Raw genomic sequence first — 20,049 nt, forward strand, 5'->3', positions numbered from 1 at the left:
TACCCATAAGTTTTTATCTTAGATTCTGTCTCTCTGGGAACCATACCTAAGGCACCTTCCATTTTGCTACCCACAGTGCATAGTGTGTAGGCTCCTCCTCCTCCAGATGTTTAATGATTGACTTTTCCAAAGAGAAAAAAACCCTAATCCATGGCATTAGCTCGTTTGTGGGGTGTAATGATCCAGTCATGGCTGATTTCAAGCCATAAGACTCGTGTCACTGGGAGCTGGGAGAGATGCATAGGGTGGGAGCTGACTCCAGCATACCACTGGCTTCTCCTCAGGGGTGATGAAGACATTTTCATGAAGCATTTTCACCAGCTCAAGTATAACTAAATGCCACGTAAGTTGGACTTCATGAGTTTTCTCACTAATTCCTTACCCCACATTTCCCACGTATTGTAGGTTTGCAAACTGATTTTCTCCAGGTGTTGTCCTGGCATAATTTTCAAACTAATAACAAAAACAACTTTGTTAAGGCCGTGTTTTATTTAATGCTTAATGAAAAAAAAAGGCAGTGTCTTTTATTTTCAGATACTTTTTAAAAATTTTTTTTTTTCAACGTTTATTTATTTTTGGGACAGAGAGAGACAGAGCATGAACGGGGGAGGGGCAGAGAGAGGGAGACACAGAATCGGAAACAGGCTCCAGGCTCTGAGCCATCAGCCCAGAGCCCGACGCGGGGCTCGAACTCACGGACCGCGAGATCGTGACCTGGCTGAAGTCGGACGCTTAACCGACTGCGCCACCCAGGCGCCCCCAGATACTTTTTTAAAAGTCTGTGCTCAAAAATCACGAAGAGTTGGAAAGAATCTGAAATCATTAAGGCTTTAAATATACCTTACACAGTCTTGTTTACATAAAAATACAAGTTAAATATAAACATTAAAAACTCCTGGTAATTTTATTAAATCGGTTTCGTGTGATCTCCAGTTATATATAAAAGTTTCTTAGTTCTGTTATTTGTGAGAAGATCAGTACCAGATTGAATTACTATCTATTGGCATAAGGCCCTAAAAAGCTTACTTCACCATTAATCTTTTACATGATTAAATGCATTTCCTAATTAGAGATTACCTAAACATTGGAAAAAAATGAAAAGAACAGTATTTTCGTAAATCAACAAGTAATAGGGCTGTAATGTATCACAGAACATGAAGATATACATCTGTGCAAATAACATTATATGTTATATACACACATGTCTGCATGTATGCCCCACCCCAACATGCTCATTCATAAAACAAAGCTTAATGTGATGCACTTTTCCAGTTCATTCTTCAGTTTTGCATTTTTTCTTCATTAATTATGAACAGCTTCGTGTCGTGTCATCCTCCCACTCTTGAAGACAGTAAGAAGAAGATCACGATGGAGTTCTTCAAGGTGTCCTTTTCTCAAGTGTAACAAAATTCTCTGCTGTTTCCTATGTAAACATAATCCTCCCTTTCGGGGCCTTTTGTTGGGATCAGCAAATGGATTCCTGAAGACAATAATCCCAAGGCCATGTGGTACAAGAAGGAAAAATTCAAGAGATACCTTATAAACCTCTGGAGCAGAGCGCCACCAGAACCAAAGGAAATATTTTTAACACTCCTTTTTTGTTTTTGTTGTTGTTTTGTTTTGTTTTCGGTTTATACTTTTCACAGTTTCACCTGAGGTATTTGTATACCGTTTCCTTGACTAACTCTAAGATAACATGGCAGCAACTTGTAGCCCTTTGAATTCTCAGTACTAGGGAATTTCTTACCTAAATATCTAAAATCTTTACTATAGTGTTAAGAGGATTTCAAGAATCAGGTCTAATTATTAGTGGTGCCTTTGTACAGTTTGCTACTATTAAAAGTCTTAGATCTTCATCCCCTATTTTTTCGCACACATTATAAATGCTATAGCTATTCCTGACTACAGATACAAGCAGTAATGAAAGCTGTGTTACTTGATGTTCAAAAGCATCTTTTTTGCAGTCTTTACCTCAGGCTCTTGTGATACCGTATTGTGCCAATGGAACAGAATAGCCTGGAACAGGATCTTTTGTTCTATATTTTTAATTAGAGCAATTCCTGCTACTGTATCTGTTCCTTTGAAGTTAACCGAGTGAGCAGACACTCCTATGCCAGTGGTGTCTTGGAAGGACACTCCTCTGTAGCCAAAACCACATAACTTATATATCATCTAGATTATCAGAAGTTGCTAAGAAATATTTGGCCAATATTTTTTCTGCTCTCTAGAATTTTTGTAGCCACTATTATTAGATACCAGGACTGAACAAGAATAGTCTCAATTCACTTTGTAAGTCATTAACATTCAATCTGTGTTTTCTACTGCAAAGAAACGGTTTCCTCTGGCAATGACAGAGCCCTCAGGAACAGCATTTACTTCTTTTGGAGGATGTCCATCATATTTCTCAAGAATGTAGTTCTGTCAGTTTTCATTAAAGACACCATCTTCGAAAGTTCATTAATCTTTTATTCTGCAATGTTTCTTCTGCTGTTCATATGACCTACTGATTATTTTTATTTCAGACATTGTCATTTTCACCTCTGTAAGTATGATTGGGGTCTCTTTTATATCTCCCATGCCTCTACTTAACAAGATCAGTCTTTTTTCTGACTTGTTGAGTACATGGAGCAGGTGGAGTGCTGTTAGCGTTTTATTTCTTACCCTGGGTGGTGGATACATGGCGTGTGCTTTACATTACATTGGCACGTTATATCACATTGGTAAGTTTTACCTTTCTGTTTCGGGCACTTTTCTGCATGGGTATTGTATTCCAAAGTGAAACATTAGGTGACTCAAGAAATCATATTAGCTCCACATTCAAAACATTCCCAATTCAACTACCTCTCAGCATTTCCACCATTCCTATCCTGAGCCACTGCTCTATCATTCTTCAACTTGTTGATAGTAAATACCCCCCCATTGGACTTCCATCTTCAGTCCTTGCCCCTATGGTCTACTTTGAGCTCAAAGGTTAATGACATTGTTACAAAATACAATTTGGATCATGTCATCCTTCTACTCAAATCCACATGGCTTTTCATCTTACTCAGAGTCAAAGTCAAAGACTTTTTATAGTTTACATAGACTTCTATGATGTGACATTCTCTTAAACTTTTTCCTCAAATTTGTTGCCTTTACATTACCCGTGCTAGCCTCCCTTGTGGACTTCTAACTTCTTGCATGCTCACCATCTTCAGAGGTATTATGCTGGAAATTTCCTAGGTCTTGAATATTCGACTCACTGATACCCCTGTGACTCACTCCCCTTCTCTCCATCAAATCTATATTTACATTTTATCTTCTTTGTAAGATTTTCCCTATTTCCCAGTCTAAATCAGTCTCTTTTCAGAGGCACCCATTCCCTTTTCTTATTTATTTTTTGCATAGCACGCCCCACCATCAGTCATAGTATCTATTTACATTCATCTGTTATTTGTCCTCCTCACACTAAACATAATCTTTAAGGGAAATGATTTTTATCACTTTTTAAAAATTCATTGCTTGAAGCTTCAGTGCCTTTATCAGTGTCTCATGTGAAGTATGTACTCAGTAAATATTTGTTGAATGAATACTCTTAAACCATTATTCTCTACTTTCAGGTAATTTGTCCTCCTTGAGATTAAAAAAAAAGCCTCTAGTGTTTATTTCAGTGGCTTGTACATAATGTGCAATTAATAGCTGTTTGTTGAATGAATGACTCCATGCCTAGCTAGTGGCAATGTAGTCCTGTTTTCCTAATGGTTACAGATGGGGAGTAGGAGTATGCACTCTGATGTTCTATTCTTGGCTTTTTCTCTGACTGCATTCAATATGCATGAATATTCATTACCTGTTTATTTTGGGACCTAAATATCAAATACTCATTTAGTAAACATGTTGGTATGGAAAACACTGGACAAGCCACTGCTGATTAAAACAAAGACCACGTATTCCTCCAGACTCCCAAAATATGCCTGCAAAATGAAATGTGTCCCTGCCTTCGACGGTATGCTGCTAAACGTGCATTTGCATATGCAGATACCAGATTCTGCCAACAGATCAGTTCATTGCCAATACAAAGCTGCCACTGAGGACATATTTGCTTCTCTTGTAAAGGCCAATACAGTTGTGTGGACCGCAAATGAAATGCATGCTGTTGGATTTGCAGGAATAGTGTTAGAGACTGGACAGGATTACCTCTTTGCTGAAATAAATTAGGGAGCTGTTGCTGTCAGGTCTAAAAGCCCCTGCTTTCTCAAACAGGAAATACTGCTTGTTTTCTGTGAAAATATGCTGCTGCCAGAAAAACAAACAACAACAACAACAACAACAAAAAGAAAAAACAAAGAAAACTTCCTCTGTACCTCAACTTGGGCACATTTGGAATGACGGCCATCGCTCCCCTATCTTTAGTTATTTCTGCAAGAACAATAAAGTTCCCAGAATAAGGAGCCTTGTGGTCTTGCTCCCAGGTCACACTGTTCTGTGGCGGTGGCACTGGCCAGTCTTAACCCTTCTCCACATGGGCAAGTCTCTCTGAAACGCAATGGCGGGCCCTGCAAAAAGGACTTAGCGGTTGATTGATCATTGCAGACTATAATAGCAATATTTCCCACTTTGTGAACCCACTGAAAATATTTACACAATGTTAAGTAAGCATCTGATCTAACATCATCACTTTACAGATGGGATAATGCTGGCCCAGAAAGGCAAAATGACTTGTCCAAAGTCATAGAACTAGCTACTTTCATGGTGGGATTAAAACTATCATCTGGCTTCTGACACCATGGTCTTTCCATTATGTTACTCTCACAGTCATGGGCCTATCTGTTAACCACTCTGGCTTGTAAATATTCACTTTTTTTAACAGGTCACCCAGGAAGCAAATTAAAAATGTAGATCTTTGGTACCTCCCTCTCAGAAATTCTAATTTGGAAAGTCAGAGATAAAGCCTGAGAATTATGCTTTAGCATGTACCTCAGGTGAATTTAATGTAGATAACAGGCTACAATTTGAGAAATTCTAGTACCTGGAAGAATAAATATCATCAGGGAAGATGTATAGTACATAGATTAGCACTACCACTGCAGAGCCAAAAGAACTGAGTTTATAATCTCAGCTTTGCCACTTCCTGACCAGGTATATTTGAATGATTTTATTATTCAGCATCTCTGGGTCTCATTTATCTTAGCTATAACATGAGAACTCGCTAGGCTCTTGTGAACATTATGTACATATAGGTGTGTGTATTTTGTATGTATACGTGTGTAAAGCACAGTGTGCCTTGTGCATAGTATATGCTTAATAGGTCCTTGCTATATTTCCCTTTGGCTGTACCCTAGTCTGTTGCTTCTCCCTCAGCCCCAACAAATCTACCACAAAAAATACCTGTGTGGGAGAGCAGGTATGATTCAATGAGATTGTGCGTCTCTTCTTTAAAACGTTGTATTCTCTTTATTTCCAGTGAGCCTTAACTAAAATGGCCAATTGCATTCAACAAGCCTGGTGAGAACTCACATTTCTGATTGAGAGAAAATATGTTTAAGTAATTTAGACATTTCAGCATGTTTAGTCCTACCTAGGCTGGAGGTCTTTCAGTCCAGTGAGCTTGTCAAGTGCACTGAAAATACACTCAACCCAGGTTGTCATTTGTATGTATAAGCCTACAGGATACTAAAAGTCTACCAAGAGATAAAATAAATAACGGCCTCAAATCATCCCAAATAGTGACTCCAGTGTACTTTATCATCAATTGTCTAAAATAACTTGATTGCAAAGATTCTGAGGATAGATGGTGGAAATAAACTCAAATGTCAAGTGATAGCTATGCCAAGAAAAGTGGAGATGGATGTCTGAGAATTTTGAGTGGCTTTGGCACTATCTGAGTGCTTTAGATAGCACAGATCACTTAGGAATCAGACACTCTGATTGACCTTAGTTGCTTTTAAAAAGTGTGGAGAGAGGCAATCAGCTTGGCTACAGTGATGCATTGTATTATTGAAAATGGACCTAAACATCACTTTCTAGTTGGCGGTGAGAGCAGTAGTGATTCCAGTGTTAGCTATGTGTGGAAGGGTCTCTTTCTTTCTTCTAAAAATATGGATGGGTAGCGTAGCACAGCAGATGAAAGCAAAACCTTGGAGTTGAAGAAGGCCAACGTTTGAATTCAGTCCCATGCTTCCTAGATGTGTGAAGTTGGGCATGTTGCTTGGAATCTTGAAGTTTCAGTTTCGTCATCTGTATAACAAGAGTAAATTGCTGACCCTAAAGGGTCACTTATATAATTTATATATTATGTATAAATTATTTAACATGTAATTTAATTATATAAAATACCTGAATCATAGGAGAGGATCAATAAATGCTTTCTCCTTCACAGTAGGATTGGTGGTAATAAAAGTATTAAAAGAGCAGGGGGCTTTCTGTAAAGATGTGGCCTAATTCAACTTTAATCAGCTGTCTAAACCTAATATTTAGGTTGCTCGAAAGATAGCCTACTCAAAAATGAATTTTCCCAGTGGAAATAAATAAATGATGAAGATGTCAAAGGGAAGGAAGAGATTCAGAATAGTCTAAGATCTTTTAAACACATGAAGACCAACAGGACTAATGGGCCAGAGTCTGTGCAGGATGTGAATATATCTCAGATCTGTACTTATTATGACACATTTTAGGAGATGGGGTGTCCATCTGAATCCACTTAAAGCAAACAACAAATCCAAACATTTTTATCTGTTGATAAAAGTGTCAAATGCCAAGACCCTGAGCACAGTTCTTAGATGACTAAATTGCTATCAATCTCTCCCAAGATTAGTAGAATAGAAAAGAATTCAAGGTTTCCCAGGGCCAAACTGGCCTCCTCTCAGGTGCCCTGTTGGCCCATTGTTCATCCTCCTTTGGGGCCATCAAACTTTGCTTGTTGGAAGGAGGTAATAAGCTTACTTAAACTGAGGCATAGGTGACCGATATAGTTGTGTGTATCTTCTCAAGTAAATATTTTTGTGGGATTGAAGAGGAATAAACCTCTGTATATTTATCACTCAGACTTCAGTGATTAAGAATTTAGTGCATACAATTTCAGACTTTTTAAAACAAATAGCCGTTTTCACACATATGCACCAAAGTGGTACACTGTATACCTATCTGTAAACTGCTCTTATTTATTGACCATTTTCATTTCCTAATATTTTTACATCAAAACTTTAATGGCTGCTAGTTATTGCATCACGTTACCATTCTGAACCTGTGTTTTGTGGTTGGGAAAGCAATTGTTCCTAAGACATAGCTTCTGAGAAGTAAATAGAGGTTAATATTTTCGTAAAGTAACACTTTCAGAATTTCATGATGAACTTCTTAAAATTCTGGAAGTAAAATTGCTGGGTCATATGATACAGAAAATTTTAAGATATAGTCACATATTATCAAAGCTAAGACTACTATGCAAGTTAAAGAAATTCAGCATTTTCCCCACTGTTACTGTCACTGGGTATCATCATTAAAAGCAATCAAAAGGCCATCTGCATGTCCCATGCATTCAGAGCATGTTTCTTGCCCGATGTTGTAGCCTATCTGTGGTAATGATGAAATATCATTGCCTACTCTGTTGAGAGCCTATTTTGTCCTCTATTTTGTTGGCAGCTATGCCCATCTCACAGCTAGAGTTAGCGGCTGTGAACATCTGCAAGTTTGCTAACAGCACTATAAGAATATGGTGAAGTAAGCAGGCTTCTAGCTCCCTCCATACTAACAAAGACATAATTTGATGATTTTTGAGGGCCAGTGCAGTGATGCAACCCCGGTGGATTTCCTTTAAGAAGGGAAACAGCACGTGTTCACATCTTTTAGTATTTCAGCAGTGCAATAAACACTTACAAATAATGTGATGCTGCTAGAAATGGAATGATTCAGAGATAGGGCCTGTACCAAATGTCAGTGTGTACAAAAAATCCAATCACCATTAAAATCAGATAAGGCCTCTTTCTCCCTGTGGGCAATAGGTTGTTTTTAAAGATACCTTTTTTTTTTTAAGCTATGAAAAGCAAAATCAATTCTTTATTTTTATCTGAAATACTTATGAAACCATTTTCCCCTTCTGTATTCTAAAGGGGAAACACCAAATTCCAATTGACTTAAAAAAATATGAAAGCACATATAATTATCAATTGCCCAAGGTGGTAGGTACTGTAACTTGGAGATACCTGGTTTGCTGTGGAGACCTCAATTTTTATAAGAAACGATCTGATGGGTAATTGGATACAAACTCTAGCATCATTGCCTTATGAAATAATAGCAAAATAAGACAGAAATCATACAAATGTTGATGTGGATTAGGTCTCTGTTGTGGGCTCTTGTCTCTTGCTACTTGGAATGCTCTTCTCTGGCCATCTCCATCCCATACACTGCTCCAGTCACCATTGATTTGTCAAACACTGCTTCAGTCACCATTGATTTGTCAAGAACCCACAAATTCATCTCTCTAACCCAGAGCTCACTTTTTGAGCTCCCTTTATATCCAGTTGCCTCTTGACTTCCCAGCTTGCAGTTCCCTAGTGCCCATAGGACAACGCATCTGAGATCCATAAGCTTCTCCCTCAAAATGAGTCTTTGTATAGCCTGCCTGAGTGAAGGCAAAAAGCCATAGGCACCTCATCAGCAAATCTTACCCTTGTCTCCTTTGAAATATCTTAAATGCATTCATTTCTTTACCTCTAGCCTTTGCCTGGATTCAGCTACTTCTCTTGCACCTGCAGGAGTGTCCTTCCTATAAGCCACTAAAGTTAGTATCCTTGAGTCCTGGTCTTCCTCCTCTGCCCCATCCCTGCTCTTTCCCATGTGTTCCCCCAAGAACAGGAGGAGTCATCTGTTTATACCTCAGACATGATCACGTCATCTCCAACTTGAAATGCTCTAAGGGATCCTCATTGATTTACGATACTGAAAAATGTCTTTACAAGCCCTGCACAGGCATAGACGTTCCTGCCTATTTTACCAATATATTTTTTTTAATTTTTTAAAGGTTTTTATTTTATTTTTGAGAGAGAGAGAGAGAAAACAAGCAGGGGAGGGGCAGAGAGAGAGGGATATACAGAACCTGAAGCAAGCTCTAGGTTCTTGAGCTGTCAGCACAGAGCCCGGTGTGGGGCTCAAACTCAAACCGGGAGATAACGACCTAAGCCAAAGTCAGATGCTTAACCAACTGAGCCACCTGGGTCCCCCTATTTTACCAATCTTATGTGGCACTGTTCTCCCTCCATTTCTTGCACTAAAACCTCACTATCCTTTTGGTCTCTTGACTGCACCATGCCGTCACCTGACAGAGGCCTTTGCACATCTGCCCCTGCACTCCCCTCCCCAACCCAGGACACGCTTGTCTTTCTGTCACTCTTCATCTCTCCCTTCCAGCACCAGTTTGTTGGGAAAATATTGTTCGACCCACCAATCTAGGAAAGATTTCTTGTCTCTGCTCTTACAGAATTGCATTTCCTTTCATACTACTTAGGTCAGTTTTGTAATTACACACCTGTTATTTGGAATTATTTGATTAATGTTTGCCTGATAAGCTTTGTGAAAATGTAGACTATACTAATTTACCAGGGCTGCTGTAACAAGTGACCACCAAGTGACTGGATTAAACAACAGATATTTATTGTCTCACTGTTCTGAAGGCTAGAGGTCTAAAATCAAGACATTGGTAAGGTTTGTTCCTTCTGAATTCTTTGATGGAGGGATCTCTTCCTGGCCCCTGCCCTTGGTTTGCGGTTGGCCATGTTCTCCTTGTGTCTTTATATCGTCTTCCCTCTGTGTGTGTCTGTCCAGTGTCCAAATTTCTTCTTTCTATATGGACACCCATTATAATGGATTAAGACTTACTCTAATGACCTCATCTTAACTAATAACATATGCATTAATGCTCTTTCTAAATAAGGTCACATTCTAGGGTGCCTGTGTGGTTCAGTCAGTTAAGTGTCCAACTCTTGATTTTGGCTGAGGTCATGATCTCACGGTCATGAGATCGAGTCCCATGTCAGGTGTGGAGCCTGTTTAAGATGCTCTCTCTTTCTCTCCCTCTGGCCATGCCCCACTCATGCTCTAGCACTCTCTTTTTCAAAATACATACATACATATGTACATACAGTCACATTCTGATGGACTAGGGATTAGAACTTCACATTACATTTTGGAAGACATAATCCACAGTAGGGGCCATGTCTGTTCGGTCCAGCAGTGTGTTTCCAGTGCTCAGCATTGTCAGAACCATAAATGAATGGACAAATGACACTTCTTAGCACTCTTGTAGCCACAAGTATCAGGAGCAGGAATTAGATCCTTAGCATGGCAGGATTAATCCTGTATTATTTCTCCTCCTCCATCTTAAAACATACATTTTTATTTTTCTAAAAAAAAAGAGTAGGGATACATTCAAAGAGAATTCTTTAGTACAACATCATGTAGCTGAGACTGCTACCTGACTTCAGTGATGTGACTACACCAGAGAGACTCTCCCTTTGTGGAAACTCAGTACATTTTTATGTAAGAGAAATGGGGTGGGTGGGGACGATGACAGAGACAGGGAGGAAACCCTGTTCCCAGTAGCTTTACAGATTTGAAAACACAACCTGGAATATGAATAGAGAGCCTGCTGCTCTCCATGCCTGAGACACTAAATGTGTCATAATGCATTTTCCAAAGATAGTTGCCACAGATATCCCATCCCAGTGCTTTTCTGTAGTATGGTTTTGTCATTTGCACACAGAGACAGCCTGTTGCGCCACACCCTTGTATCTGGGCATGCCCTGTGACTGTCAATGCAGCCAAATGGACACTGTGCCAGTTTTGAATGTAGCCTTCAGCTGTCCCAGCAGTTTTCATTATTTCTCTTGGAAGTCAAACACAGGTAATAAGTATGACTATCCTAAGACCACCTGTTGTCAGAAAACCATGGAAGGCCCCTGGAAGATGTGAGACTAGGTGAAGAGAAGGAAGGAGGACAGGAACAATGTGGTACCAGATCTGTGAGTAGTGAGGCCAGCGTGGGTTCCAGCCAAGTTGAGCGTCCACATGACTCCAACCCCAGCTGCTATCTGACCAACCTCATGAGAGATCATTGGTCAGAACAGCCCTGCTGATCTTGGCCACCCTTCAGGACTGGGAGGCGTATTAATAAGTTGTTGTTGTAGAGCAGTTTTAGCGTGGTTGGTTATGCAGCAGTAGGTAGGCAGAACTGTCAAATAAATATTCTATAAATGTCTTGCATACAGCAGTTAGTACATGTCTTCTTCTTGGTGAATGGATACATTTGTCTCCAGGGTCCAAAGAGAATGGACGTAAAGAAAACAAAGAAATGGATCTTTTGTGCAAGATGTGAAAAACCTCCTATTATAAGTTTCCTGTCAGAATGCTTTTTCTTTGAAAAGCCTCCTCCACTGGAAGGCTTTCAAGATGCTAAGAGAGCTGACCTTAAATGTCTCTTTCCGCTGTCAGGTCAGGCAACAAACTCAGACCTCAGGAACCGTGGAGGCTTTAGGAAGAGTTCTTCATAGTGAGAACGAGAGGCATGAAATAATTTCTTGGTTGGCAGCTGGAAACTGAGAATGTTATTCCTAGAGAGTGTTAAGATTTGAAGAGAAGGCATTTAGCCACTTTGGAATTCAATGTCTCATCAAAGTGTTAACCCTCTTCATTGCCCGTCCCCTACTCAAGACCAAACCCCAATCTGGATCGGGTCACTTATGGCAATATTTTCATAGAATGAATCTGATTGATGAACAATCTATAGCTTGAAACTGGCCACTGGCAAATTAGTTAATCTCTAGTTGCCTTAATTTTCACTTGTTGATAAGGCTAGGGTGATAGAGAGTTGTTTCTTTATTGATCAGTTTTGCATAGGATTAAAAGAACTTCATGCATTAAAGCTTGTAGAAATAAGCAAATCACAGATTTTAAAATTAATGTGACAAAAAACTCACTTCACACCTAAATGCGTAGTTGTCCAGGTATAGGAGAAGTCTTTAGGTTGAATCTCTCAAAATCATAATTCTCAATACTTACATGCATACAGACACACACAAAACCACAATTTTATTGTACCTCTATACCCGCACCCATACACTGTGTGCACGCATGCACACACACACACACACACACACACACACACACACACAGTTGCACACATACATCTTTTCAGATATTAGAACTCAACTTTTTCAGCAACACTCGAATAATCTACTTTCAATCTCTTATGTCTTTTAAAAATTAAACCAATGTACCTGTTGGTATTCAAGAGCCATGTAATTTGAATTTGCGCTATTTATATCCAGGCTACGTAGTTTTCAAACAATGCACCACACTTATATTTATATTTCCAGGATTATCTCCTGAGAAGTGTAGAAGAGTTTATAATTTGCCACACCACACATTTTTTTTCTGAAAAACTGTCAGACTAAGCATCAGCTAGATTACTAAACAATAGTCCTTTTATAATTAAGTCTTGTTGTCAACCAGACTATTTTATTACTGTGGTTTGCATCTTGCACATCATCAATGTGCAAATGTCTGACTTAGGAAAATACTTAGAATTGTCTTATGTTCCTTCAATCTAAATGCACACCCTTTAAACTTTTTTTTGGCCAGTGGAGTATCAAGGCCCAATAGAAGGAATTCTGTCATTGCAGAATAAGGAATTAATCATGTGAGTGATTAAAAAATAAACTTATTTAGAAGAAATAATGATTATTAGTGGACAAAGCAATGGAGGTTTCATAAGCAGGTATTGTGCAAACTCTCCATTTGCATCTTTCTATAGCTGAATATGCTTCTCTTTTTTTAATGTCTATTTATAGTTGAGAAAGAGAGAGAGAGAGAGACAGAGAGAGAGAGAGAGAGAGACAGAGAGAGGGGCAGAGAGATAGACACAGAATCCTAAGCAGGCTCCAAGCTCTGAGCTGTCAGCATAGAACCCAATGCAGGGCTGGAACTCACCAGTCATGAGATCATGACTTGAGCCAAAGTCAGATGCTTAACCAACTGAACCACCCACATGCTCCCAAATATACTTCTATTTTACTCATAACCTTAGGATATCTATTCTCTTTACTGTAAGCAGTATATCAGAAAAAATATATTTATATTGTTTATATATAGATATATAAATATATAGATATAGCTATATAGATATTGCATAATATAATGCAGTTACTATTGCAACATGTTCTTGACCCTTTTAGGTACTTGGTATCTCATGTTGTCAAGTTTTAGAAGTACTCTTTCTTTGTACTTCGTAGATTAGGTGCGTCTGAACTCTAAGGAGTGTGAGGTGTAGCTGAGAAGACCTGCTGTAGAAATAGTAGACATTACAACCCACCAGTCTGGGAGAGCTTTTTTTCTGAGGTTGTCACACATTCTTGCTTTACATTTCTTGCATTCCAGAGCTGTGTAAACTAACCTGGGCTGAACCCTGCGTTCTGAGTGATTTTTTTTTTGCCTAAATAGTTTCCCATTACACTTGCCGTCAGGTACATAAATAATCCACCTTAGAAATGGTAGTCAAGGAGAAGACTCAAGCAAAAGTACTGAAAGTCAACCCTCTTCTCCAGAGGCTGGCAAGCAGTTACAGAAGATGCAGCAGACTCCAAGACGCCCCCTTGGTGTTGACTGTCAAAGAGAGAGGGATGCCTTGGATAGGTAGATTGGGCATTCTGCAGCCTCATCATTTTCATAAAGAGAACAGATCTCAGTATTGCAGACCTGAACCTGAACAAACAGGAATTTTCATCCCATCTCTATCAAGCCCTGTTCCCCTTCTGATTGTTGACCCTAGTAAATTTATCCAAAAGAAGTACAAGATACTTATGGGCTTAAATTCTGGAAAAGATGTTCTTGTTTTGCACTTTTAAAAAAAAATTTTTTTAAGCTTCTTTATTAGAGAGAGAGAGAGAGAGAGAGAGAGAGAGAGAGAGAGAGAGCGAGCGCACACACAAACTGGGGAGAGGCAGAGAGAGAGTGAGACACAGAATCCAAAACAGGCTCCAGGCTCTGAACTGTCAGCAGAGACTGATGCAGGCTTCAAACCCACAGATCCTGAGATCATGACCTGAGCCAAAGTCAGACACTTAATAGACTGAGTCAGGCAGGTGCCTCTCTTGTTTTTCATGTTTTAACTTCACTGTGGACATCACTTTATGAGATAGTAAAGAGGTGGCCATGTAAAGAATAAGATTTGAATCTGAACTGTACCCTATATGTAAAATATGGATATTGATGTTTCCCCTAAAGTAATGTGCTTTGGATTGAATGTGACGATATACAGAGGGCTTAGCACATATTAATAGTTCAATGAATTACTATAATTGTTGATTTTCATTGCCCATATTATTGTAGGGTTTATGATGTTCTTCTAATAGAAGAATGTATTTCTATAGTGTCAACAGTACCAAATTACCTATAAAAGCATGAAGATTTCAGTAGTAAAAGAGTATTAAAAAAGTAAAAACCATATTTTCTCCAAGTAAAAATAAAGTATATATTGTTTTCTAGTTATAAAGCTAATGTATGCTCATGGTAATATTTAACATAAAAAGTTAATATGGTAGAAAGTAGATATGTCTCATAATTTTATACCTCCAAATTTGGGTTTATTCTTTACAATTTATGCAAATGCATATTCACACATATATGCAGGTATATAAATATGTAGTTTTTTTTACTCTTCTTCAACTCATTCGGTTTGGCTCTAAAATATTACCTAGAGATTTTCATCCTTCATCACACAGAAAGAGCTCATTATTCCTATATTCGAGTCTTCTATTACTTTGGTAAGATATAATTTCATACATTGTAATGCTGGACATTAAGGTTATTTGAAATTTGTAGCAATCATAAACTATGATAAAATAAAATGTACATGCCAAAGAATATCTGTCTATTTTTCTAATCTTTTAATATAATTAATAAAGTATTTTTAACTGGATTTATATTATGATTCTTTTTATACTAATAACGAACAAGATAGCATTTCAAACATTTTAAAGCCACTTAAATTCTAGTACATATTTTAAAGGCCAGAGTGTTCTTTGCCCACATCACAGCAAAAGTTTAAGCACATATTTGCAGGATATATCTTGAAAGAGAGAAATGTGTCAAAATGAGATAAACGAAGATATTTCATTGACATTTACCATCAGATGAAGTAGACATTGCCACGCATGTAGGAAAAATGGAGGCACTCAAGGCATATATTTGGGGGATTTAAGGAGAAAAAGTGACTCTAGCCAGTCTTCATGATAATCAAAAGAGGAATATGGTATGAGAGGGTCCTAAGTGGAAATGAATTCCATTGTGATAAATGGTTTTGTTTTCTTTTAATACTCACAAATAGTGAAATATATTTTAGAATGCATGATAAATCTTACAAAGCAGACAAGGTACCAGAAACTGACTATAGGTAAATACCGTGCCAATTTTCATTTAAAAAATGATCTCAAAAACTATAAACTAGCACACCTGATTTTGATCACAAGGAAAAATTCACAGGTAGATTCCTATTTATGGCGAGATTTGTGAGTATATTGAAAACAAAGTGGGGCCCACTTGGCATCCATGGCCATTCATAATGAACAAATCATATTATTAGTGGTCCAACTTGTAAGTTTTTCTAAATTTGCAGATGATATGAGTTTCATCAATACATTTTATCAAAGTATCAGCAGAAAATTTTAACAAAGTCATTCTTGCTTTACTGTGGGTAAGATGATGTGTGAATTACCAGATTTTTAAGTCCTTAGAAGAATGAGTGTAAGGTCAATCCTTAATTATTTTTCTTTATGAAGCTTTCATCAGTTACTTGGGTGAAACCACAGGTGAACTCTGTTTCAGATGACTCAAGGCTAGCAGGAAGAAATAGGTGCAGAATCAAAACTTTTACAGAGTGATGTAAAACATGACTGGGAATTAAAAAAATCATAACCTTGAAATCTTAGAATTTAGTATTACAACCAACTTCCCCCTTTGGTTCCATCATGCTGTTAAATTCAATGAAGGGAACGGTTCCTGTCCAGAGAATCACACAAAATTTGAAATAACTGGGCTACAGTTTTAAATCCATTAAAAGTAAAACGTTTGTTCTTGGGAACATTAATTAATAATTTATCTTGGAAATAAGAATTCCCACTGGTATTATTCATAGAGAGATGAAGTAAAATAATTTCTGCCTTTCTTCATTTTTCTTCTCCTTTGTTCCTATCAGAGTATTTATTGAGAGCCAACTTTATGACAGGTGCTCTGGTAGATGCTATAGAAAATTTTCTCAAAGATTAAGTTAGTCAAGTGCCCTGCCACCAAAGTCTATAAGTGTATAATTTTGATCATGTACTGTATTGTACAGAGAAAGGACTTCAGAATAAAAAAAAAATGTTCAGGGCACTTGGGTGGCACAGTCGGTTAAGCATCTGACTTAAGCTCAGGTCATGATCTCACTGTTGATGAAATCGAGCCTGGAATAGTGCTCTCTCCCTTTATCTCTCTCTGTCCCTCTCCTGCCCCCATGTGCGCGCTTTCTCTCTCTCTCTCTCTCTCTCTCTCTCTCTCTCTCTCTCAAAATAAATAAACATTAAAAAATAGACAAACAGTACAATAAAACCCTTTGTGTCCATTTTATACCTTCGACAGTTATCAACGGGTTTTGCTCATAAGTAATTTTTCCTGCTTTTCTTAATTTGTTTATATTATCATTATCTTCACCTTCAAATATTATTATGCTTTTGATTCTATCTTTTACCCAAAAACAACTGAGGACAGAGAGAATAGCAAAGTGGTTAAACATACATACACACATCGTAATTAGACTGTTTGGTTAAGTCCCACATGCATAGATTGCTAGCTGAGTAGCTTGGTGCATCTTAATATAATCTCTTTCTTGCTATAAGCTTTTTCACCTGTAAAATGGTAATGATAACAGTATCTACCTAAAAAAAGATTTTGTGAGGATTAAATGAGCTGATTAAGACAAAATCTCAGCATGCTGAAAATATGTAGTAAACATTCAGTAAATGTTAGCTATTATTATTCTAATTTCCAAGTTACTTGAATTGATTTGTTTTTGCTGGTGTTGTTAATTTGTGGCTTTATGGCATTGATTGTGGAGAAAGTAGACTACAACATTACTTTTCTTGATTCTTGATTTATTGATTGAAATTATGCTTCTGGAATAATTCAAGGCGGTGTTTTGCAAATATTCTATGGATCCTTAAAAGAGGATCTATTCTCACTTTATAGAGTAGAGAACTTCAGTGAATATCTATAAATCAGCTTAATTAATTATTTTTCCACTTCCATGTTTATTTATAGCTTATTTGATCTTTTAAAAATTGAAGACTTTTTTAAAGTCTCCCCTAATATCATACTTCATATACCTCTTGACACCTGTTTTCTTTTTTCACATAACCAACTAAAGTACCTCAAGGATGACAGCAGGTCACTTTCTCATATCCCCTGTTCTTATCTCTTAGAGGGCACTGATTCAATGTCTCAGGGATTTGCCAATGCCATTCCATTAATCTGGAGCTCCGTTACCACTTTATCCTTCCCCTAGATAAAAGCTATATGTCCTTAAAGTCTTAAATTCACTGACCCCCTCATATATTAGGTCTAGGTTTTAAGTGTTTCCCATAGCATTCTGTGCTTTTTCTTTGAAAGTTATTGATTACTTGTTGAAGACTAGCTACCTCTAGACTGTAAACTGATGAATGGTGGGTCATGGTCTATTTTGTTCACCCCTGAATGCTAAAAACTCTGCACAGAACCTGGCCACAGAAGTTTATACAGTTGACTTTGAAGCTGAATGGCGGAGTCAGAATTCCTCAGTGTGAACATTAGTTTTGCCACTTACTAACTGTGTGGCTTGGGCAAGGCACTTAGCTTTTTTGGAATTGATTTTCTTACATCTAAAATGGAAAAATGGAGGTGGTTACTGGTGTCTACCTTATAGAATCATTATGAAGGTTCAAAGAGATGCATTCATATAACAATTAAAGCCTTGGTGGCTGTGTGCCACGCATGTTCCTAGGTCCTGGGGCTGTGGCAATAACAAGACGGAAGAGGTCCATGCTCTCATACCAAGCACACCAAGTTTATCTTCCAAGGGGAGAGCAAACAGAGGGGAAAAAAGAGACAAATACTCAATATACGTTAAAGAGTGATCCTGGACCTTAAAAGGAGAAGGAAAAGAAAAGGGGGAAGAAGAGAAAAAGTGTGGGGAGAGCAAGTGGGTTTAGAAATGTGGGAAACATACACTGAATGTTCAGGGATGGCCCTTCTGTGGATCTGATATTTAAGCTGAGATGTGAATGGCAAAAAGGAACTAGTTGTGTGAATAACTGAGGGGAGAACATTCTAGTCAGATGGCTCAGTAAACCTCTGCCATAGAAATGAGCTTTGGGTACCAAGGGACAGCAAGAAAGCTGAGGCAGCTGGAATACAATAAGCCAGATGGAAAGTATCAACAATTCTATATTATAGGCAATGCAGTGGGGGAGGGAAAGGAGCCAGAAGGTCCTTAAAATCCTGACCGGTGCATAGCAAGGGCTCAGTAAATGTTAGTTGCTAGTGTTGTCATGGTTATGGTTTCAGTTATTGGAAATGATAATTTTTGAATGAATAAATCAGTGCTTGAATAGAAATAAATATGCTTGCTCTTGGGGAGGATGAAAAATATGGGGCACAGGATGAGTAAGGAACTTAAGAAAGTCCATGCGTCCTTTGCCTACTGCAAACATATAATAAGGTTTGAAGCTAGAAAAGTAAACCTGATTTTGCTCTGAAGAAACCGCAGGGAACTGTAAGATGAAGGTGAAGAATCCCCCTGCCCTGAAAGGAGTACAACTAAAATATTGTGTTCATTGAGTGGACGTAGGATGTATCATAAACAGTTGCGGTGGAAATCTGTGAGTGTAGCCTAATTGTTACAGACTTCGTTTCTTCTTTGTTGGGGTATATACACCACTTTTCTCTGGAGTCACCCTCTGTCTCTCCTTTGATCACATGTAACACTGGTGGGGCGGCTGCTGTCTCAAGTCTGGCCATTTCCAATATTTCCATAGCTGATCGACAAGGTCAAAGATTACATGATACAAGCTTGTTTTATCATGAGTCGGTTCTGGAGCTTTGGAGGCAACCACTTGGGGGAGATATTCTTTTCCACTGGGTATGATGTAATTGTAATATTGGCACCGACTTTGTGGCCTCAAGAGGAGCTTCAGCTTAAAAACGGAGGCAGGAAAGAAATCAGGCCTAGAGACAGAACTGAAGACATTGTTGAGCACTTCTGTACCACCTTGCTTAAATACCCCGAAACTTTTTCATTCTTGTTACAATAAATTATACTTAAGCTCTTCTGGCTCTTGGAAAAGAACAAGTGTTGACTGGAAGAGAGGTTTTAAAAGATGGATGATATTTGGACATCAAAACACAGATTATATGAAAATGTGAAAAATATCTAAATCATACTAAATGCTAAACAAATGTAAGATGGCTTTTTAGGTAACCAGCCAGACTTGACTATAACTATATGTGCTTTGAGAGTTTATTTTTTTTTTTTCTTAACAGAAGAGATATGGGTGACCCTTCTACAAGTTAACTCTTGTATCCTTTTCCTTAAGTGCTTTTACTTAATATGCCCTCCGGCTTCTCCTAGCACTTGAACATTTCAAAAGAGAGCATGTCAAGGCAAAACTTGCATCAAAGTGAAACACGCAAGGGAGGCTCTACTCAAGCTGTTTGCGCTAGGTGAGAGAGGCCAGAACTGGGTGTGAAATAAACTCTGCTTAAACAAAATACAGGAGAGTTTTGAAAGCAGGGGTTAAGGGTGGGGTGGGGGGAGAGGTTTATCATAGGCCATCTGTATTGTTTGCTGGTCTTACCAGAGGAAAAGTATACATTATTGAGTCTTCATGTGTCTTTCATACCTTGGAGCAAGGAATGCACCAAAGTTCAACTTCCAGCCTTCCAGGGAAACATAGGAAATGTGAGGCAAACTCCCTTAATGTGCACATTTCAAGGGCTCCCGGGTCCTTGAGAAAG

At 38.2% G+C, this 20,049-nt stretch overlaps 1 pseudogene; it reads right to left on the reverse strand.

Moving 5' to 3' along the window:
- Positions 1-1,236: 1,236 nt before the first annotated feature.
- LOC125164315 (nicotinamide phosphoribosyltransferase-like) lies at positions 1,237-2,451 on the reverse strand (annotated as a pseudogene).
- Positions 2,452-20,049: the final 17,598 nt, after the last annotated feature.

The sequence above is a fragment of the Prionailurus viverrinus genome, chromosome A1, assembly GCF_022837055.1.
Source record: "Prionailurus viverrinus isolate Anna chromosome A1, UM_Priviv_1.0, whole genome shotgun sequence".
Lineage (NCBI taxonomy): Eukaryota > Metazoa > Chordata > Mammalia > Carnivora > Felidae > Prionailurus > Prionailurus viverrinus.